The sequence below is a fragment of the Ambystoma mexicanum genome, chromosome 4p (genome assembly GCF_040938575.1).
Source record: "Ambystoma mexicanum isolate Mex_15411 chromosome 4p, UKY_AmexF1_1, whole genome shotgun sequence".
NCBI lineage: Eukaryota > Metazoa > Chordata > Amphibia > Caudata > Ambystomatidae > Ambystoma > Ambystoma mexicanum.
The window spans coordinates 320,736,896-320,761,378 of NC_090927.1; the positions used below are offsets into that span (position 1 = coordinate 320,736,896).

Here is a 24,483-nt window from a genome sequence, read left to right on the forward strand (position 1 = left end):
GCCACCTCCGTACGTCCCTCCTCTTGGCGCTTTGCCCCTTCCCGTTGTTATTCCCCCTCCTATAGTTCCCCTGGTCCTCTCTGTTGTTCTTCCTGTTGTTCTTCCAGCTGTCACTCCTTTACCTGCCCCTTGCCTCCACCTGTTGATATTCAGAATGTGCCTACTCTTCCTCTTCCAAGTGATTCCGCATCGCTTGTAGTAGACCAGGGAGCGAGACCAATGGTTGTGTCTGGGGTGGACAGGATGTGAGGGAGGTGCCCGAAACCCCCTGTGCTTAGTCTCCTAGGAGACCTGAATGCACTCTGGGGTGATTGGCTGGCTGACTGTCTGGCAAGGGCAGCCACCCTGCTGGGTGAGTGACAGTTAGGCTGGAATGAATGGGAGAAACTGTTTGAAAGCATGTCTCTGCGATTTGGAAGGCAGAGTCGACCACTGGAATGAAAGAACCGAAGACAAGCTGAAGGAAGACGACTGCTGAAACTCCTGGACCGTTGGTTTGCCCGGTGAAGCCCTGCTGCAGGTCCGAATTGCCTGAAACTCCATCGACAGAGAAGCTCCTTCAAGGACGACTTCTTCCCTTTAGCTGGTGGGAACAACCAACTCATAAGCCACCTGGACACCGTCTGCATACTGGTCGAATTTTCATCAGAGTACTGTTAAAAACCAGATATCCAGTGAGAAGGATACCAGTTTGGGGACTTTAAGGCACTCACACCTTAAAACCTACATTTTGCCAAGCTTGTGGCCTCTTCTCTGGGCAGTGCAGGAACCTCCCGACGTGCTCCTTCTTGTCCCCACGAATGAAGCTAGGGAACAGCGAGAACTGCAGGAACTGCCAGGAACAACTGCCTCAGCTACAGCTTTTCTTCATACTTAAGGTACTGCGCAAACACAATGTGGAAATCCTTTCTGCCGTGGTGAAAATTTGTGAAACTTTCCCAACTTAGGAGTCTTGTTCGCTCCTAAACCGACATATAACTCTTTTTCTGGCAAATTACTTCTAAGAACATTGGCAAAGACCTAACCGTTTACTACCAGAACTGTGCTATCCTATCCAAGACACTGAACCATTGACTTTGGCCCAGGCCTATTGAATTGAATTGCCTCTTGTAGTGAACTGAACTATTTGCCCTGCCTATGAAAGTGATTGTGCTTTAATTCTTTTAACCTTTGCCTTTCTACCCCTTTGGAAAGTTACTGCAGTGCCATTTTGCTCCCACTTCAGGGGAACCTAACTTGTTCAGAAACCTTTTGGTTGTGTACTGTAGTGTATTATAGTGTGATTTTGAGCTGCTTCTTACTAGTGGAATGTTTTCCAACCAAATGTGTACATAAATGTAGATTCTTTTACCAATACACCTTGTGTCTTTGTAAACAGTACTCTGTTTCGTGCCCTGGGTGGCTAACATAATCCATTTTTTTGTTATGATACCGACTACCATCAAACTGTCAGGGTGCACTAGTCTGGGAGAAGGTGGCCTTGCGGGCTGTTGTGTGTTTGGGTACAATGGGTAGAGTGCAAATTGAATGTGTGGGATGGGCCGCCACAACTGCAGCCAGCATCCGCCTATGGAGTAGGTGCATGTGGCTTGTTGGTGTTTAGATGCGAGTGAGATTGATGCATACGAATGATGCCGTGATGGTAGACATAGGGGTGGAAAAGAGGATTTCAGGGTGCCATGAGGAATGGGAAGGTTTTGAGGGCCTTTCTGAAGGAGAGATGCTTGTCAATGCAGTGTATGTGGAGTGGAAAGAAGTTCCAGATGATGGGGGCTTGGATGGAGAATGAGGATCCTCCCAATCTGGTGGAGGTGTAATGGAGGATAACAATGAGAAGAGCAGAACCAGATCTTAGGTTTCTTGGGGGTTGATAGCATTTGAGCTTATCCTTAAGGAATTCAGGTTTGGTGTTATGGAGGGCACGGTGAGTGATGCACATGGCCTCCAGGTAGTACATAAAATGTTAGGGAGACAGTGTAGCACTCTGAGTGTGGGGCTGATATTTTCCATTGGTTAGAGGACAAGGAGGAGGCAGTCTGTGGTGTTTTGGATTCTTTTGAGTTTCTTGAGTGGTATGCTAGAGTGCCCAAGCAAAGGGAGTTTGCATAGTCTATCTGGGAGACGATGATGGCAAGGATGGTGGAGATTCGGTGTGGGTTTCACAGATATGGGAAGCTTTGCTTGAGGATGCATAGGTGGAAAGGACAGGTTCTGGACACAGAGTTGTTGTGGTCGGAGATAAATAGATTTGGGTCCAGTGTGCATCCAAGCATTTTTACAGAAGTGGATGCTGCAGGGGTGGGTCTTAGAGAGTGTGGCCAGGGGATAGATTGGGGAAGGAGAGCGCATTTGCCACATTTCTGGATTTCTGTTTTGCCAGGGTTGAGGAGGAGGTGGTTGACTGCCATCCAGTGGTAGATTTCAGAAAGGCAGGAGGGGAGGTCAGGGTGGTGGGAGAATGGTGACTTTGGGATCTTGAGGATGATCTGGGTGTCATTTGCAAAGTTGTAACAGATAGGGTTATGAGATTGGATGAGTGCAGGGAGTAGGCTAAGGTAGATATTGAAGAGGCCGGACCCCTTTAGGAAAAGGGCAAGAGAGGGAGGAGAAACGAGGGAGGAGCATAATTTGCAAGTGGTTCGAGAGGAAGCAGGAGATCCATGTTAATGCAGCATCTTTGACTCCTAGGGAGTGTAGCCTGTCTGTGTATAGGGTGTGGTCAATGTTGTTGAAGGTGGCAGATAGAAATGGAATGAGAGCTGCTCATCCTTCCGAAACTGCTATTTTTTTTAAGTGATCCTAAACAGACACAAGAGAAGATTTACTCCTCAAATCATTTGGCTCACAGTCTACACAAAGTCCTCTGTCTTAGAGGTGTCGATAGAGACTTAAGGATGAAGCAAGACCCTCCACTTACCCAACCCAGAAGACTATTTGGGGAGAAATGTTGTTTGGACAAGGCCTGTTTGCTGCCCGAAGAATGGTAAGCAGGATCTCTGGACACTTTCCTGGCTTTAAAGTGCAGAACAAGGACTCTGAGATTTACATGTCTGCATCCAACCTGTTGCAGATCGCCAATACGGGCGAGACAGAAGCTTTTGCAATTATGTCTTTCATAGTCATGTGGGTAAAAGGGGACATAAAGCCTCGTAAAAGAACACAAAGAAGCACCATTGATAACACACAGACATGTTCCACGGTTTAAATGGTGTGCCTTGGTCAAGGATCCTTAGTGTCATAGGGCCTCATTACGACCCAGGCGTTAAGGGTTAACGCCGTCGTTAACCCTTAACGCCTATTCTGATTTTAACGGCTGCTTTTAGCAGCCGTTAAAATCCATGGCGCTAACCTGCCATGATGCTAATTACGCCACCGCCTTCCCCACTCCCATTATGCCCTATGGGGCAAAAATGGGGAAGGGAAAATGGGAAATGGGGATTTACCGCCCCACTCACCTTGGAATGGGGCGGTAAATCCGCCATCCACCATGGTGTAAACATAGTTTACACCATGGTGGTAAAGTTGGCGCAATTAGCGCCTGGGTTGTAATGACCCCCATAGTCTTGGAATGTGCTTTAGTTTCGTTGGTAATATTTAGTTCAGGCCAAATGGAGGACCAGCTACTGTAGAGATCAGATCAGAGAAAATAGTGGGGCTTTCTGAAACAGCATTTTCTCTTCATATCAATGTGATCAAAGAAAGGCACTGACATCTGCGTACATTGCTACTGGAGAACACACGTCCCCTTTCATAATATTAGGTGACACTGGTAATTTTGAACATTTGCACTCCAACACAAGTGGAGGTTCATAGAACTTGCGGGTTATTGGATTGTTCCCCTGTTCGGTCTGTAGTACTTCTGAGAGGGATAATTCTTCATCTGGAGCTTCTTGAGAAACGATGTTACTTCAAGGAAGTCAATTACAGCATGCCTACGCGTGATCAGCGGTCGCGGCCCTTGAAATTGTGTAAATCAGGTGTGCATGATAACCCCGCATCCCAAGCGGAGTCTTGGAAATTGCATACAATTCGCGATGGCACTTTCAAAGATGGAAGCATGAAAGAAGAAACACTTGGGTCATGGCTGCACGTCGAGCACCATTTCGTGCAGGAACTTCAAAGGTTTAGACCGCTGCAGAACTCGTTATTGAAAATAAATTCAGTTCCATCACGTGCTCCCCCAAGAGAGGAGTCAAGTTAATGGTTGGCAGACACCAAGCAGTGATGAAAGAGGCAGTGCACCAGCCATACACATGTGTTTCTTAATGGTCACAGGCACTGAGGCACTGCATTTAGCCAGGTGGTGAAAAATGAATATTGCATCCTGTTTCCGGCACTACTTACGTTGGTCGCATCGAAAGAACCAGAGCAATAAGACAATCCAAGCGTGACGCTGATTACGCAGTCAACTCCATCATTCCAGAACGCCGCATCTGAAGGAAAAAGAGAAATCGTGTTTTACTGTGAAACAAAGTCATGGAAGTAGTCATTTAATTTGAGTCGTGACTTAAATGGCTTTACAAGAGCATAGTATATTACAGATAACAAATGTGATTGTATAGAAAAAGTAATGCTTTCTATAATGTCTGGCACGTATATAACGTTTTATTTTGACCTCAGGGTTTCTCAGGGTTGACACTGGCGGCCATGTTTACACGACTTCATTCAACACATGAGGTATTACAGTGTCTCCAGCTATAGTCCTTCGTCTACTCGAGTGCTGCAGATTGTTTTTCCCACATCAAGTACTGTTCCTGTAAACATTGAACAGCTTGCATATTGTCAAGCTACCTTCTGTCGTGCCCAGACCACGGTATTTTGACTGCCAGCATATGGTACTAAAATAATTTTCCGCAGACAAAGCCCGCCGATTTCAGTCTGTGTTGATTCAGAATTCGGCAGTGAAAAGCTCACGTTCACAGGTAGGGCTGGCATACCAATGCAATCAAACATCGCAATCACTGCTGTGCTAGGAAGAGTTTCAACATGGCCACATGGTGTTTTGCATACCTCCGGGGATATTTGCATGCAGCCAGTGGGCAGAGACCCGCTGCTCGCCGTATCCTCGGGGGCTTGGGTAAACGCAACCAGTTTGCTGGTATAGCATACACTGACCAGCGAGTTTGACTGTATAGGTTTTCCAGACAAATCAGTGGAAGAATAGACGAGCCTTATGCATTGTGCAGTTATGTGAGCTTTCATTTCATTCGGACTAACGTGACGACACCTCGGCTGCAAAAAATGTGCTGAGCGCTAAAGAACATGCTGAAGGCTGTACACATCCCAGCGGGGGGAGGGTGGGGTGGTATCGAAGCGTCGAAGCGCCAGAGGAATTGCAGGATTGTTGCTGGGTGGGCAGAAGAGGGGAGAATGCTTCCAGAGGAGATGTAAGAAAGTAATTGCTCACTTCACTAAATTACCACATTTCCCTCTACTTGTCACACGCCACACACACGTGTGGGTCATCTACAGTATGCAACCTAAGCAACAAAGCACTATCCAAGGCGAGCAAAGCACCGCAGCAAGCTAGCAATGCACTGTGGTCCAGGCATGTCATTAAATGCGCGATTAAATAAGCCGCCTCGAAACGTTCCATTGTTTACACAAACAATTTAGGAATGTGCATTTTAGAACTATGGTCCAGGGAACACTAGGTCTCCCATACCCCCACGTTATCACAAAAAACCCACCCCCGCTGTATCCCCCCTATCATCTGTGGCACCTGCTCCTAGCTCCCATCCTCGCAACTCCCCCGCCCCCCCCCGCTGATCATTTTGCACCTTCCATAGATTAAGACATGCATACCCCTGGTGAGAGCACAGAACGCCAATTTACGGCCAAGACTAGGTACTCTAAGATTAGATTACTATGGTGAGATTATGGCACAGTTTAAAACTGCTAAAGCCATACATGTGGGCAGGGCCGGTTTTAGAGGCAGCAGTGCCCTGGGTGAAATGGCACCCCCCTCTCCCCGTACGCACCTGGTCAACAGGGGGTGGTGAGGAGGGGGCGGCGGGGGGGGGGGCTTAGCCAGGATGTGGCACTTTTTTTACCATGAGGTAATGATGTGAATAGGGCCCATCAGCACCCTATTGTTATTAAATGCTCTCCGCTGACGCGGGTGCATTTAATAACAAAGGGGCATCTGCCGCGCCTTCTACCACTACGCCAGCTCGGGGGAGCGCTTGAAAGACTCCCCCGAGTTGGCGTGGTGGGGGGCTAATGGTACCCATTTGTTATTAAATGTGCCAGCTCAGGGGAGCCCTTGAAGGACTCTCCCAACATACTGGCGTGGCGGGAGCTAATGGCACCTTGGGGGAGGCGTGGTGCTCTGGGCAGTCGCCTGGTCTGCCCTCCCCTAAGGCCGGCTCTATATGTGTGCGTATTTGCCTGCATCCACACGTGTTTGTATGTGGTAAAGTGGGTAGGCGGGGGATGCACAGCAGAAGCGTAGCCAGGATTGTCTAAGAAGGGGGGCCTGAAGCTAATGTAGTTGAGCCCATCGCAGTGACATCAACATCTGTAAATTGCCACACAGAGCTGCTGAGTGGGCATTTACAGATGTTGGACAGGCCTTGCCCTCTCAGGCCATACCCTGTCTATGCCTCCGATGCACAAGGCAATGTGCTAAAAGTGCACCAGTGCACAACACACAGGATATGTACTAAACTATCAAGCATTGCAATGCCAATAGGTCTGTTTTTTTTTTGTAGGGGGTTCATTACAAAAGAACGTACCTGGCAACCATTAGCTTGAACAAGCAGAAAGGAGAGTTGTTTTGGGGATCTGGATGCGAGCATTAGAGGTCCTGATGAAGCAAGAAGGGAATGCCCCTCCCCCTTACCAAGGCCCCTTCCCTTGCCCATGCTGTCATTGCCGTGTGGAGGGGTGACCACTTGCCCCATAATATATACACAGCAAAGAGAGCAGAGTCCACCCCTTTTAAACGTGTTTTACCACCGAAGGATATCCTTCAGTTACTGAGCCACCATGGGGTGGTTTCTAAGTACCGCAGGGCCTCTTGGTTTCTGTGTGCCTCTTCATTTTGTAGTTGAGCTGGGAGTGAAACTGGTCAGTTGGCTCAGTAAGCTGAACATTTGTTGAGGAATTATGCCTCAGGCCAACTCAGCCTTTCATCATTCTGCCATCATCCTTCTGTGGTGGATAGTTCCCACACCATTACATTGAGAAACAGTAACACGTGTTTACGGCTGCAGAAAGCACCACATCAAAATGTGATATCTCACCAAGCGTGCAAACCTTTTAGCTAAAGCGTACCCTGCTTTATTGAGAAAACCTTCACACTTAGGGGCGGGGGTGAGGGATACATCAGAAAGCTGCCTGTAACGTGCAAGTCATATCAATAGATGTAATGCGCGATTTACTCGTCATCACTCCAAAGGTTGAGGAGTATTACTGAGATGCACAACACCCAGGGTCAAGCGAACATTCCGTTGACAGTGTGTGCTGCATAGATGATTCAGTTTCATCTATGGCTCACAGCTTCATTTACAAAACCTTCACACTTGGGTCGGGGTGTGAGGAATACATCAGAACGCTGACATACATTCAACATTTGCTGTGTATTTATTTAGTTTCATTTTTTGCTCGCCCATGCAATCAGATCATGGTTACAGAGCGAGACTTGTTCAAAGTTCCATGCATCCACTTGAATGCCTTAGGGGGTTGACCATTTATGCAATTATTTTTCTATTTAATATTTTCATCAATTAAACGTTACCTCCAGTTATCCCTCTCAGTGTAAAGGTAGGCTTTCAAAGGACTGGGAAAGCAGAACGCTCAGCAGGACATGTGCACACCCACACAGCTTTCAAAACTCAAACCCGCGAGGGCACCTGGCCTATAGGGAACTCGGGAAACCTCCCAGTGGGCCGCTGTGCCATGGGCCTCTTCCGCCTGGGCATCCCGGTTGGCTGCTGCTCCTACTCTCACCCAGTCTCGCCCACCCCTCCCCTCCTTCCCTCTCATCTTCTCCCCATTCGTACATTCTTTGAAGCAAATCATTTGTTATTAAGGTTCCAGTATGTTATTCTTCAATGTTAAGAAATGTTGTGTGGCTGTTTTTTGTTATGTTCGACTACTTTTTCAATCCCTATACATACAGGGACAAGTGTGCTGTGAAGGACCCATTTAAAGACATTCAGTCACATGGAGCAATATGGGGCCACTTTGAAAAACTATTCCAGGACCACGTTTGGTTCCCAGTCCATCCTGAGCATAGGCCACATCCGTATTATGCAGTTTGTTAATACAATCAAGAACGTGATAGAATGATATTTCTTTCCATGGCTACTGCACTAACAAGATGACATTGCATAGTATTTGTAGTTCTTTGTAAAAAAAAATGTCTGCTTGTGTTTTAGAAGAGGGAGTGTAAGCGCACACTCTATCTCCGGGCCATAGTTGTCGGTTGTGGGGACATATGTTAACTAGGTGATGAACTGGAGTCTTAGAGCTCCCTTTCATCCTTGCAGGAAAGATGAACCTTCTCTGCTTGAGGCAGCTGCTGGGGATAACAGGTATAAGGTGTGAGGTTGCATTCCAAGATGGCACCCACGAAAATGACTGCTTTAATTTAATGTTATGGAATGAGATCTAATTAATTGACCACACAATAATGTTGCACAAGATACACGAAGGTACAAGAAGCAAGGAAACACAACATGCACTTAAAAGCATAATTCAACAAAGTCTCCCCAAGCAGAAAGACATTGAAAAACACTCCCGTAAGTGCCAAGGACGAGTACTTTTTGCATAGAGTTGCAGAATATACTGGCACTTAATGTACCAAGCACCATGAAAACAAAATAAGATTTTTAAAGCAACATTCAACAAATCTGTCCCCATCATAGTCCGCTACACTTCCTCCATCAAAATGGCCATTGCTGTATCAGTGTTTTCACAAGGATGCATGTATTATGCATTGCTAGGCAGCTGAACAACAAACAAAAAAGCCCTCTTCATGTGGTCTGTCTGTGAGCAAAGCTTGCTCTAGTCACACCTAATAGGTGCACCAATTGGTACGGCGCCCATCACAGAATATATAGTCTTAATTTCCATTGTTGTGGTGATTTGTAGGTTAACCTGGAAAGCACATTTCTGAGTGTCCCGCAGGGGTATTCAGGAATCCAAGTTCGGCTCTATTGTTTCTGTTGCAATGTGCACCGTGAGGTATAGTGGGGCACACACCCCTTATAACCACCTGTTTTGTCCCAGTCCTCTGCGAAATTTGTACAGCAGAACGGCAGATCCCACTTCCATGTACGTATTAACTTGCCTTATTTTTCATGTTTTCAATGAAGTAGCCTATATAGAAGGACAGCTACTGAGTGAAGCCAGATGCATCGGTCACCTGACTCTGGGTACAGAAGTTGTCACTACAGCACTGAACCCCATGGGTCATGCCAGCCACACCATTCTATCCCCTGCTCTCTTTACAGATGGCAGTTGAGAAAGTGAGCATACAAACACTCTGACCATACTGCGGCCTTACCTCGGATGAAGTGAATTCCTCCGCATTGAAAAATCCCAGGCAGGGAAAAACTAGGTCAGATGAGAGCTACTGGGAGTCCTCCTTTGATGTCTATTACAACAGCAGGGGATGGAGCACCATCCAATTGTGACCACCAGACCATACATCCAAAAATCAAACTCCACATTAGGGGGATGCAGGTCCTATCATTATGTAGGAAGCTGTTGCTATGTCCTCTTCAAAGTGTGGTACACACACATCATTGTCTCTGACTACGACAGCACAGCGCAGCGGGACAGAAGGCATTCTAGACAGAGGTTGACGTTGTAGAAAGGCGTTGCTTCAGAGATCCAGATCAATATCCAGGGATTGAGGTAGCCATTACAAAAGACATTCTCCTCACAGAGCATCCTCGCCTCCCAGAAGTCTTCAAGGATCAATCACTGCGGGCGTGCTGCACCTACAGTTGGGCCATCACTGTGGCCATCGCTTCCTTCTCCTGTGTACACGTACAGTTCCTCGTTCTGCTAGTATCTGCTCATTGGTAATATAATACGAACATTTGGTGCAAGAAACAGTTAACACTTAATTAGACAAGTTGTTCCAATGGGGAAGCCACCCCCACAGGATCAGTTTCCTCAATATGACTCCCTTTCGGATTGGAGGAACATAGAGAGGAAGAATCCTAAGAAATTGACTGCGAATCTATAGAAATTACTTAAGGCAGGACGCAGGGGATGGAGCAGTGGACAGTGAACTTCCTGCTACTTCCCTGCAGGCTGAGAAGGTCTTCAGCAGATATATCCCTACTACTCAGTCAGGCTTGCTTCTACTTCCTTTTATGAGTGACATTAGAAGGATCCAGAAAAGGCCTCATTATGCAAGTATTGGCCTAACCCACATCCTTGGTTAAGGGAATGTGTTCCCTCCAGCGCTGAAGGTGCAGCATCAGACAATGCAGCACCAGGAAACATGGCAGATAAGATGGCGGAGACAACCCCCAATAGATTGCTTGCAGCAACCCCACACTGTGTATGAAGGGCCCAAACATATGCCTCCTGCACAGCTCAATATCTTCTCAAGAGATGTTCAGAAACTGTTAATAGTATTGGTGTAAGGTTTGCTTTTGGCACATATTTGAGATTATTGTGCCACTCTCAGACATCAGATATCAGCTTTGATCTTTTTCAAGATAATGCTTGGGCACTTGATTTAAGGTGCCTGTCTTAAAATGGAGTCTGTTTTCGGTTATTATACTGGAAGGGGAAGGCATCCCAAAATTCTAGGTTCATCAAGCTCCCCTTCTTAGGGCAAAACATCTTCTGAAGCAATCTCGGATAACTTATTCGACAGGCTGCCGATGACGCCAGACTTTCAGACTCAGAGTGCCCTTCTTATGCTTATGCCCGACCCTGATGCTACCCAGCAAATAAGCTGACTCCTTTTCCTTCTCGGCAATGCAAGCCATCGGAGACAAACCTAGAGGCAGAGTATCTAGTATCCCAGGAGGAAGGTTGGAGCCCAATCCCCTCTGCTCGCCACTCCCAATAACAAAGGTGGAGAGTCCCAGTTGAGCTGGAAACAGATGTAATTGTGAGAGTAATATTAGGACACTTCAGACACCTGGAAATTGCATATGATTTGTCTGCTATCCAGTGATAAAGATGCCTGGGAAATGGCAGCCAGGGGGCGATAGTTCCTTAAAAAGGCACCCTGATTAAAATCAAACACTTTCCCCGAATATACTAGGATGGGAGTTTATAATATAAAATGATACCCCTGCTAGAATATTTGATGTAAGTATTTTATGGGTCAGGAAAAAAAAAAAGTTGCCTCCCTGGTGACCTTTTCCAGGCGACATTATCACATGGAACCATTACTTTCATACATATAAGGGCCATCCAAAAAGGCTATATTACAGAGAAGGCTCCCGGTTTTATGGTAATAATATTTTTAAAAACATATGTGTGCCTTCATAATTATTTAAGTTAACTTTATTGGTATTTAAATCGGAATGAGTCTTTTCCCGAATTGCTATAATGCAATAATTGCCCCAGCTCTTGTATGCCTATAACGGGACACACATATTAAACAAAGTTCCAGTCTTATCTTCAGTACAAACGGGCTACAGGTTGCTTATCAAGACATGTTGGGCACACATGGAGCTGGCAACCTGCACACCTTTACTGTAAATTGCAGGATTGCCATGCCTTCTTTGTTTGCAAACTCGTGAATACACAGGCATCTGGGCTCCAACAATACAAACACATGGTCACTGATCACCCCTCAACGCGCACAGGTGTACTTGTTTAAAAAAGCACTCAAAAGGAGCTCAGTTCTTGCCCATCAACCCAAGTTCCTTTGGCACCATTTTATGAAATGGCTTCCATTCCATTTATGTTGGATTTAACCAGGTCAACCAAAAGGCTTCCACAGAAAGCTACCCTGCTTTTACACACTTAGATTGTCAATGGCCACCGTTTATGTAGTATAAAACTGCAACATATTATTTACGCAGTGATGTACCATGTCAGATTGATTAAACACATACTTTCATTCATATAAACATTTAACATTAGGCTAAAATTATAAAAACAGAAACACGTACAAAAAATGATTGTATCTGAGCAAACGTGTTGGATAGGATTTAACAACGTTACAGAAGTCTTCTGAAAAACCCGAACAAATGTCAGCGTTTCTGCTGTGCATGCTTCAGCTCCACGCCCATTTGCTTTTGATTGGCAGCATGGGGAGCAAATGTACAGACACCATTTCTGTGTTAGCCACGCCTTTTACGAATACATTACAAAAAGGTAACAGATTGATGTCCATCTGTACTTTGCAAACATGTAATACACCCTGAGCATAATTTGGGGTGCCCCGCCTGCCGCTCGGTTTAGGTGTGATCCTCACTCCTGGGCTCGGATCCGGCTTAAAGACACGGATAGGCATGAGGGATTGCGCACCAAGCCAGCAAATGCAGAGTGCTTCTTGAGGCATTCTCCGTCATCTTCCTGCTAGAGCATGCATCCAGGATGTATACTTATGAGGCGTGGAGAGGGTGCCTCATTACATCAAGGTCACATTAGGATTTGTCTAAAATATTTTGCATACATTCTCATTTTAGCATAATTTAATATGTTAATTTGGATTACAAATTAGGTCAGGACGTACAAGGTCAGGCTGTAGACAGCGGGACTATGCCGCTAAATCGCACCCCCTGCACCACATATAGTGTGCCCTATTGCGTGGCCTACATCTAAATAACCCACTTACAACCTAATATTTCAACACACTAACACTCACCACATGCTGACTCTACAGGCCAACACAAACAGGCGAACGGAGATGGGCACGTTTTCAAGTGAAATACCATGCAGAGCTTCAGTGACCGGTCAACTAAAGTGGCTTCCTGCAAACCAGGCGAACAGTCCCAGAGTAAAACTCCCATTTTAAAATGCCGAGTTTTAGATCCACGAGGTCTGCAACTTCAACATGCAAAAACAAGGTGTTGCATCATGTGGAAATTTGAATTTGGTAAACACGAACAAGAGACAAGTCCCCTTATTGGACAGAGTCTATCATTGTGTCTGAAGGTACAGTGCAAAGTCACTTTTCAGCAGTGCAAATACACTTCGAACCGGCCAAATGCACCATGAATCGGGCCTTTAGACTTCCATCAGGATGCCGAAAATGAAGATACAATCATAGTGTGCTTCCTTAAACTGCTTCTATAAGGTTTTGTGTAAGGATTTATGCCGTTGGTGGGTTGGTTTTAAAATGAGATTTGTGTACTCTAATATTATTTTGTAGCTACACATCAACACATTTATTTATTTGCATTTTTAAATACTGTACATAGTCGTACCATGTACAGTCGAGCAGGAATGTGGTCAAGAACCAGTGAAGACAGGGCACAACTTCAAGCTTCAAAAATGAGTGATATGGCGCTTCAGGCCCATTTCAAAATATTAAAGTAATGATCAGTGGGACCTTGGAGGGTTACTGACTTTAAGTATGCAAATTAGCACCGAAATTGCCCGACAATTGGCAAGTAGGGGGCTGCGGGTAGACTTTTTTTGCAAGAGTTTTTGTCACTCTGCCACAACTGTTATGACCTAGCAAGGACATTGTTAAGCTAAAGCTAGGAAGTGCTTGAGAGTAAAGAGGTGGCCACACTGTACACTACACACAGTAGAAAATTAAACTGAAAACGTAATATGTATCTGTGTCTCTCTCACACAGTTCTACTGTCTGCTGCATAGTGCAGTGATATACAGGCGCCCTTTGTTTTCTTCCAAACAGAATGTAACTGTCATGATCTCTGCTTCCAAAAGGTCAGGACTTACCCAACTCCCTTGGAAGCAGACCCATAACCCAGGTTCCGAGTGCCAACCAGTCCCAATTGGGACCTTTTGGACCCTGTCCTGGCGCCAGTGGCACCAGGCTCATAAATATGCCCAGTCCCAGCGCTGGAAGCGCCGGGCTCATAATGCTTGGGTGGACTTACCTGCAGCAGACCATGCTGCTTACTTACCTGCCAGTTGAGCCTCTAATCCTCTTCTGTTTGGGACTACTTTTCCTGTTGGGTGGGGCAGGAGCCACTCCCTAGGTTCAGAATACTGGAACTCTTCTGGAAAGCAGGAACTCTTTTCTTACCTAGGCGTGGCTGTGGAAGGAGACAACTAAGCACCACAGGAGGCTATTTAAACCACACCCGATGGATGAATCTTGCTTTGCGTTATTCTGCATCCTCTGCAGCAGAACGCTCATCGTGTCTTCTGCATCTGATCCTGGGCCTAAGGGAAAAAGGCTTACCATCCTGAATCCAGTCTTCAGCAACACCTATAAAGACAAGAAAGAACAGGTTAGCATTACGATCTTCAGTGACAGCGCTTCTCTTACCTGGTCCACCGGCTGTCACCAACGCCTCGCGCTGCATTCCGGCATCTGAAAGACAAAGGCTTACCTACTCTTCGCGTGCTCCGGAGGTCTTCGCACTGCATTCCGGCATCTGAAAGACAAAAGCTTACCAACTCTTCGCATGCTCCGGAGGCCTTCGGCGCTGCATCCCGCATCTGAAGACAAAAGAAGGTGCGTTTAAAGACATTGGGTAACTTTATTACTCACGTGCCATTACTCCTTCCCACGCCGAACCCAGTGGGTATTCCGGCACCCTTCAGCAGCTCCGAACTTGTACCTGCAAGATAAAAGGACAGTTAGTGCGCATCGTGAAGCAGGCAACAAGCGCTTACTTACGTGCTTCCAGGCGCTTCTATTCCTCACACGGGTTCCATCCTCAACTCACTTCAGCCCGTCATCCGCCATCGCCGGAACCCTGCAAAACAAGAGACATCATTACAAAAGACTTAAAAGACATTTGAAATACTCGGAACTTACCGTTCGTGCAGTAAACGACGGACAGCAGTCCTCTGAGGTCAAGAGGCCTGCACCCTTATCCAGTGAAGAAACTGGTTACGGCACCCTGCCCCGAGGCAGATGGAGAGCTCGGCGTTCACTTACCTAAGGTGAGAGCGTTAACCTTTGGGGTTCTACAGGAGAAGAGAAGGGGAAGAAGAGAGAGACAACCAATAACCCCAGTTCATTAATCCCATATTTTCTATCTGCAGACATCTTACTCTTCGAGTCAGACATACAGTGCACAGAGGTCCAGCCCAAAGAGCCAATCGTGTGTTACACATCACCTTTGAAGATACGGTATTCGCCCAGTCAAGACCGGTGCCTCTGCGGGAATCAGGTGAGCGTTACAGTAACCTCAGATGAGAAATCCCAGGCTTTCAGTCAATCTAATCTGGTGATTGGTTTTGACAGAATTAGTGGTTTTAGTGCCACCTATACAGCCAAGCATTGCGACAAGAAAGGAAAAGAGAAGAGGGGTTTTTGTGAAGCAGGATATTTCACTGGCATAGAAACTGGTAATGCTTGCAGCTTGAACCGGCCAAAATGCAATGTGTTACATTTCAATCTGTTTCCGCCATATTAACCAGTGAGAGGTTGACAGTATATTCACCATTCATGAGTGATGCAGATTTACCTTCAAAGTTGGGGCCAGTGCAGTGATACCAGCAATCACAATGCTGATGTCCGGATTCCACTTATAGCAGAGTGCAGTCACAGGCAGTGCCTCGGTCGCACGGCAGCACCGGGTCAATAGTAATTTGTTCGTCTAACAGAGCCAAGAGTGACCGGTAGAAACACAGAAATTAGCTCTCTTGTCCACAGGTAATTTAAAAGCGTTTGTTCAGGAGCACTCAGAGTCCGCTTTAGGGTTCTAGTGAAAATTACTAACCAAGTTCGGGAGGGAGGGTGACATTAAGGTGAAGTCTCAGTATACATTTCATCCTGGTATATTGAATATGTGGCTAAAGAGAGGCACACACTGTGAGGATGGAAAACAGACTGGGTCTTACTTAATCGTCTATGAAGTGTTTAATGGGTGATTGCATTTTCGGCATTTGGTGTAGGAATGACGTTTTAGACTACTATGTGCAGACTTGTGTGACCCTCTATTACTTTACTGTACTGTCAGCTGTGAATGTAATTTCTTACAGGGACATTTGTATGTTGTCAGTGTGGAAAACCCAGAGTGTTGCAAGAGACAGTAGCTCTGCTAATAGTTTTTGAGCCTCTGTAGGGCACCAAATTTAAGGTCCCTACTACAAAGAGCAATGTTACCAATCAGCTCCTGAGGAATGTCCACGATCTATTGGACTAACAAACAGAAACGTGTCGAGCAAAGGCCTATGCTAATAGCAAAGGCCTATGCATAACCTTTAGGTATTATATCAAGTAATTCGATTTTTTTGTGATCTGATATTGAAAATAGACCAAGCTAAATTAATTTTGTTTTTTTACAAACCAGCTAGTCCTCATCTATTTAGAATAGGAATCACATTAGCTCGCTATTTCGAATGTCTTTGCTCTTTTGTATGCACTTTGTATTATTGATGATACAGATACAGATGTCCTTGAAATAAATTACATTGAGATCAACACCACAATATAGGACAACTACGACCAAATGCTGCAATTATATATACAACCAACAGATGTCCTCACAACGTATATCATTTGAGAGGTGCTGTACCACTGACAACATACAAACATCTTCATAATAAATCACCTTGATTGGGTGGCTGACTACAACTGTAATATTGACATCACCACTATTAGCCCTCAGGCTTGGACAGACCATTCGCTTATAGCCTTCACCAAAGACTCTAAGATCAACTATGCCTCAAACAGCCCTATAGCACCCGCTATGCCAACTAGAAATAAGAAGAACATAACCTCAGACAGACTCTTACCACTTATACTCCCTATGCTAAACTCACTTCCAGACTCACTTGATCCATCCACTTTAGTGAATGAATTCAATAAAGTTTTACTAGAAGCCCTTGATACTATTGCCCCCTTAAAAATGAGGAGTAGTAAGCCAAGAGCACATTTAAATGCCTGGTTTACACCATACCTTAAGTCCCTGAGAAATGAAAAATGACAAAACAAATCCATTTGGAGGTCAACACCATATGAGGTGAATAAAGCAAACCTTATTAACATCTCCACTAAATACAAAAACGAAATACAACGATCTTAAAAAGAAAGCTTTGACAACAGGATACTACAGGCTAAATCAGGTACCCAGGAACTCTTCGCTATACTAAAGGAATAGGAATACCCCATCCCTGTACCTGATAACTGTGTCAAAGACAAGACATGGTGCGCTGGCATTCAGAAAGCACTCACTGACAAAAATGCCACTCTTCAAGTAAAAATCGCCAAAAAAAAAACTAAATGTACCAACATCTATTACCCAACCTAGAAATGTATTGATCTTACCTAAATCTGACCTCCGCTTCAGCTTCACCAAAACTACAAGAATAGAAGTTGAAAAAATAATACTCTCTCAAGCCCTCCAATTGCTGAGGAGACCAATGTCCCGCCAAAATTATAAAAGCCACTGCAAGAGATCTCTCACCCTTTATCTCTAAGCTTATTAATGCGTCATTTACCTCAGGTACTATCCCAAGCAATCTTAAGGAATCCTGGGTCCTCCCTCTTCTGAAGAAACAAACCTTTGACCCTGCTATACCTATATAATTATCGACCAATTACAACAGTGCCATTCCTCCTTAAGATATTAGACAGGGTGGCTTACTTACAGAGTCAGAGCTTTTTGGACCAGAACAAACTTTTAGGCACCCGGCAATCAGGATTCAGACCTCAGCATTGAACTGAAACAGCACTCATTGACCTCAAGGCCCAAGTTGACGAGCTGAGAGATCAGGGTAAATGAGCCCCATTACTCCGCCAAGATCTCTCAGCAGCATTCGACTTGGTGGACCACATTGTTCTCTGCAACCATTTAGAATCAGATGCACACTTCTCACAACACGCCATAGGGTGGATTCAATCTTTCTTGAGTGAGAGAATGATGAGAGTCTTTTCCAACTCAGAAGCAGCTGATCCCATTCCCATTTCATGTGGTGTTCCCCAGGGTTCCTGCGTCTCCCTTACTCTGTATAATATATTTACCAAGCCCCTCTTTGATGATCTGGATTGTCTTGGTGTCACCTACACTTACTATGCAGATTACACTCAGACTCTCTTCCCACTTACAGGGGATTACAACCATGATTTAGCCTTGGTGAATAAGATATAACTCATCATCCAGGCATGGATGGCACTACATGGCCTATGCCTAAATGATGATAAAACGGAGCTCATCATCCTTGGGACTACACCCAACATCAACAAACTTGGCCATAAACATACATCTTTCAACATAGACGGCAACACGATTAAGGTAATGAAGGAGGTAAAAACAATAGGTTTTTACCTTGACTCTGGTTTTACCCTGACAAAACAAGTGAATGCAATGGCATGCGCCACAGCTTACACGTGTAAACTGATTAGATCAGCTAAACCCTTCCTCTCAACAAGCAGTCATACTACACTGGCAAGAGCACTTGTGTTATCCAAGTTGGACTACTGTAACGCTCTCTACATAGGAGCTAACAAATATATCACCAATAAAATTCAAATACTTCAAAACAACGCCTTGAGAGTGGCGTTAGGAATGTCCATAAAAAATCACATCTCCACACAGAGGAGAAATAATAACTGGTTATCTACTCTTGATAAAATCAAACTCAAAACTGCCTCCCTAACATTCAAATCCCTCAATAATGTAGCACCTCTCTACCTCACTAAGAGGTTCATAAAAAGACTGACTCTCCGACCTAGCAGAACAATCTACACTAACTGTCTGACAGTTCCTCCATTCAAACGAGTGACCATTGGCGGTAATAGCTTCCCTCTCAAAGCCGCCCAACTATGGAACTCTTTGCCTCCGTGCCTGAGGAAAAAACCAAACATACCGACATTTCAGGTGCAACATTATCAATTGGTTTAAATGGAATAATCTCTAAAACTCAGACCAGCGAGAGAAGGCCTTCTTATTAGCCCCTCCTGACTTCCCCCCTAGACTAAAAGACCTTCACGACTTTCATCTGTAGATATTACTGTATTTTATGTTATTTGTTCTCTCTTGAAAATTGCCAACATTGCCATTTTTATTATCGGTGTACCTTGCCATACATGCTATGTTCTATGTACAATAACCTGTATGCGCTTTATGTAATAAGCACGTAAAATGTATTGCTGTAAATTCCTTGTGTCATACTATGTAACTATGGAAGCCTAAAATATCCTTGTCTCCGCGCCCTGATACCTCCGGGTCTGGCGTGCGCAACAAATAAAGAAACAAACAAACAAAGAAACCTTGCGATCAACACTACAATATAGGACAACAGCCAATTTGCTTCACAGATTTTTAATTTATTTCCCCTTTACATTGTCATTTCTTCCCCCTTTGTGCTGTCACTCATTTCCCCTTTGTGCAGCCATTCCTTCCCCCATTTGTGCTGTCATTCCTTTACCCCTTTGCACGGTCATTCCTTCACCCCTTTTTGTGCTGTTATTCCCCCCTTACGCTGTCATTCCCCCCTCCCTTTGCGCTGTTATTACTTCCTTCAAATGTTGGACAATGCTCCTGTGTTCTGTTGTTGGGCTGGCTTTCATCCATTGGATTTTTTATTTCTTCCTTTTTCTGGCATTTATTCCTTATCCCTCCTCCTCCCGCAGTGATTTGCTCAGCACCTGAGTGCTGCCCTTCATTCCCTCCTATTCTGTCATTTCTTCCTCCCTCTGCTGTCAATCATCATTCCTTCCCCCATGCTAAATTTAAATGCAATACACTGCATGTGCCAACACTATTGGTTGCCAATTCTTGCTTTTGAACAGGTGTTGCAGAGAGGCAAAGATGCATTCCAACATGCCTAGACCCCCTCTCCTTTCTGACGCCAATTTGAGGACTCATTTTGAAGGCCAGTTTGTATATTTATAGATGCTCAATTGCAATTCTCCAAGTTGAGAGTGATAATTTCTTCTATGTTTTAAAAATAAAATGATTCATAATACCACTGCTTTCACTAAATGTGTGATGATAGGCTGCTTACTTGATCTCATTGTGCTTTACCTTCCAAAACTGCTAGTCACTAGAGGTGATTCAACTGGTGCACTCAATTTAAAAGAAAAGCCTTATTAGATGAATAGGTGGAGGTGCTACTCTGATCCATATATCATATTCTTAGACATGTCATATATTGGGCCTATTTACACTGAGGTGGCAGGTCGACCCTGTCGGTAATGGGCACCACCCAAGTTAAGGGCCAGAGCAAAGTGAGGGTCCCTTAACGCAGGCAGCGGTGCTGTTAATAACAGGGTCATCCTGCCGCCTAGGTGTATATCGACATTAGCACCTGTGTAGTTTTCTACGCAGGTGCTAATGCTTTAATAAAAAATAAAAAAAGGAAACGTACCTTGCTGCGTGGCCCGATGCTATACCGTTGCTTCCCAAATCCATTTTCAATGTTGGTGACCATGACATCATTGCCAATGAAACAGACTTGGGAAAGCATGGTGCAGCGCCAGGCCATGCAGCAAGGTAAGTTACTTTGGTTTTTATTTCAAACTACACACTCTTAGCAGCCGCGTTGGAAACAATACGGGTGCTAAGAGGGTGGATTTGGTAGGGGGAGTGAGGAAGGGAAGGAGGCACTGGCTAGCAGCACCCGAGCTGCTCAGAACGCGAGTTTGTACCATACAATACAGCCCGTGTTCCGATCATCCTGATTGGCCAGCACCCCCTTCCATGGTGCTAATGGAGAGTACTAAGTAATTTGTCACCTGGCTCATTACAGTAGTAAAACCTGTTAAACACAAATCTGTCTAGCTTACATGAAAAAGTGATTTACCATAGATTTGGATCTGCAAACTAACTATAAGTTTGTAATGTTTTCATATTTGTTATGTATAAGAATTTTTAGAAGGTTCACTGATAACAGTGAATGCAAGAAGCACAAATGTGTGCAGCACTACCCTTCCACCATCTTTCTAAATAGTATGTTGCAAAAAGGAGGGGATAGCAGATTTGTGAATGTGTATCACTAATTTTTGTTAATGGGGCACATTTATTGTGTTGCCTGGGTGCATTAGCTGTCCCACTAAAACCTTGGCTGGATCCCCTTGCACCAAAGAACAGAAGTAAACAAGCCAGCTCCACGGGTTGGGGATGGGGATGGGCAGGGGATAGGGGATCCTTGAGATCCAGGAGAGTTGGCACCACAGGAAGCAGCCAGGTCCACAAGCTGGAGATGTTTAGAACTCTGCAAGAATTTGCAGCACAGCTTCAATAGACATTCTTGCATGTGAAATCAGATACTATAGTGACAATTGTAGGATATATTTATGGGGCAATAACACATTGTTAACTATCTCTACCTTTCAACATATAGTATCACAGGACTACTTCACCCATTTTGCAATAACCAAGCCAAGAACCAGGCCGGTGTGCAGACAGAATAGAATGTATTTTGCAATATTCATATTTGCAAAATGATTATCAAGTGGCAGGCCACCTTACTCCACGGCACACAGCTTTTCCTTCCTGATAATGCACTTACTGCCAACAAGTTGAAAACACCAGTTTGTCTTTCAAAATGAAAAATCACAGAATGTCTAAAACACAACATGTACAGTTTTAATTTCGTGTCTGTAGTACCTCCTGATCACATGTAAAGTAAAACCAAGGTCTAGAAACTACTTTAGATAACTGGATCACTCACTGGAATACCCCTAAGATAAAGATCATCACGACAGCACCCTAGAACCTGCCATATAATTGTGCTTTACAACACACTTTGTAAATGATCTAACTTAAATTGAATTTAGAGCTTTTCTAGTGGGCAAAGGAATCAGCATGCACAACATTGCTGACATCCCTGAATACTTTCCACCTCCAACAACATTCTAGCATGACAGACATTTTTCAGCATATAACAAATGTCTTTCCTTGCTGCTAGTGAATGTTGAACAGTTGGAATTTTCAATTTTAAAAGTACCCCTCCCCGTTAGAGGATAGTTGGGCTTGGCAGCAATAGTGTAGGTGATACACAATTACTTTAAAAGACTATGGGCCTGATTCCCAGAATCATTGTATATTGGCACAATCCCATTGGAAAAAATTCTGTGAATCCTGCCCCATATATTTATTAGCACTTGGATAGATTTTGGAGATTTCAAATTTCCCCCAAATCACTCCAGTGTTCATTGACTATGTGGGAATTAATTAAATCTACTCCTGGATGCCCACCCCATGAATGTCTATATAAGGAAAGACATTAATTCAAATAGAACCACACCAATGGTTTTTCTGTTAAACAATTTTTCTCACTTTGAATTTCCCTGGGTTTGTGCACAGGTGCTGTCATCAGGGAGCTGGCTCCTTGGAAGCAATAGGACCTGGATAGACTTCCTTTCGGGGTTGCCACAATTAGGGAGGGCACTCCAGACTCAATACAGCTGCCTGTCACTCCTGGTTTCTGTTATAGGTCCAGCCTCTGCCCTTCGCAACATCTCCAGCCCCCAGCTCTGCAGCTTCTCTCACTATTGTAGTTCCTCCTTTCTTCCTGGAAATTGTTTTAGTTAAGTATTCTGATCTCCCTTTTTCCCACTGTGCATCCTGTTTTAAACCCTCCTAGTCACACACCAAAATATTTAAATTAGGATGCACCAGCTCATTGGCTAATGGTTTGTATTGGGCATCGATTGTTATTCCCCCTTAACAAGTCCTCACCCCTTCCCTCTGATTGGCTCTCTGGACCCATTTCTGGGAGTTCTTGTTCCACCCATCTGAAATTGCATTTCTGAACAGCTCAGACATGAATTTAAAATTCTTCAATGCGACTCTTTTCTCTAATTTAGAAATAAGGGTTGTGACCCATATAATTCTAAATTGTCTAATCATGCGGATAACTATGAAGCATGTCTGATGTTGGCAGGTGACTGCCTGCATGAATGACAGAGTTTTGCAATTTCGCCAGAACGGACTTCAGTTAAAATCTTGGCATTTTACAGACAGGTATCTAATTCAATAAGCTACCACATCCCAGACTATCCGATCCGTAATTTTTTCTGGGAAGCTAAAATCATAATTTAGCTTATAATTCTTGTTCCCAAGGTAAAATCTTGAGGGGATTCACATTAACAACTTGTGCTTTTTGTGGGTTTTCAGAAGACACATGAACCATCTTTGTATCTATTACAGTTACCCAGTTTTTGAGAAAAATAGGACTCCCCATATAATCCTATGAGAGACTTTTAATGACATGCATAGTTTTTGACTAAACCTGAATGTAAGCCTGGCCATTTGGCTGTTATGGACCTAGTCTGCAATAAAATCACGTAACATTATTTCAAGGATAAGAACCAAAACATGTACTTCCTTATCTTCTTGAGCAGATGGGTATAACTCCACTCCCTGAACCATGTGACATTCTTCTGTTACATCTCAACTGTCAGTCAGCCCAGAACCCCAGCACAAACTGAATTTAATTTTGAATATTTTGGAAAGTTCAAACTCCATGGGCTGCAGTTTTGTTTACTCAGTGGTCATCATTGCACCCCAATAAACCTCCTCTCGGGCACAGACTGCATTCCCTTCCCGGCTCTGCTGAACTTCAAAGAGGTTGACCAAATGGAAAGGTGAAAGAGTGTTTGTCCTTTGAATCTGATGGGAGAATATTTTTCCTTGCTTAAACACACGTTTTATATTAGCTCCCATAAACAGAAATAGTGCTTTTTAACTTGTTGCATTTTCTTTACACATGAGGCCTGCACCAATATCTGGCATGATAAATATACATTTTGCTCCATCTTCATTCTTGCTGCTGATTTTAATGCATTTGTTTACAAGCTGAGAGTGTGACAAGTTTCATTCAAGTGTGACTTTGAATTTACTTCTGGCAATGCAGCTTCATCTTTTATGTGTTCATTGCTTCCTAAAAAGTGCAGAGTTCCCAAACTTCTCTATGGCAGCTTTCTTTTGCTAAAACGTCACTCCTTTGCCTTTGTAATGTAGTGGGAAGTATTCTGGTAGACTTTTGGCCATGTCATTTAAACACAGGACACACTTAATATTTTTATTTTTCTGAAAACAATGTTTAGATGTTTGGCAGTTGAGAGTTAAATGTTGTCCTTTTGACTGACAGCCAACAATGCACTTTCCATATTCCTGCACCTTTGGCCCTAACGTAGACAGATGCAGTTGATTTGTTTCCTGGGGCTAAACATACCCCGCACAATGTATTATCTAAAAGAATGGGTGGGATGTAATCCCTCGCAATGGCAAAAATCGCATAGGGGTTATGCCTATGGTGAGAGAAACACCTGCACTCCTTCAAGATTCATGCACTGCAGGGCAGAGAACATAAACGAGTACAGCCTTAATCTGGAATCCATGAAAGATGGACATTCCCTGCTAATTTATTCTCGTATACTCTCTCTCAAATATTTCCTCTGCCTCTATCACACTTGCTCCCCCTCTCTCGTATATTTGCTACCACCTC

At 44.3% G+C, this 24,483-nt stretch overlaps 1 protein-coding gene across 1 annotated transcript in view; it reads right to left on the reverse strand.

Moving 5' to 3' along the window:
* Positions 1-24,483, reverse strand: part of KLHL29 (kelch like family member 29) — a 1,453,205-nt gene that overhangs the window by 1,188,742 nt on the left and 239,980 nt on the right. The window contains exon 2 of the mRNA XM_069605880.1: positions 4,345-4,433. The gene's annotated coding sequence lies outside the window, so the exon portion shown is untranslated. The remainder of the gene's footprint in view (positions 1-4,344; positions 4,434-24,483) is intronic.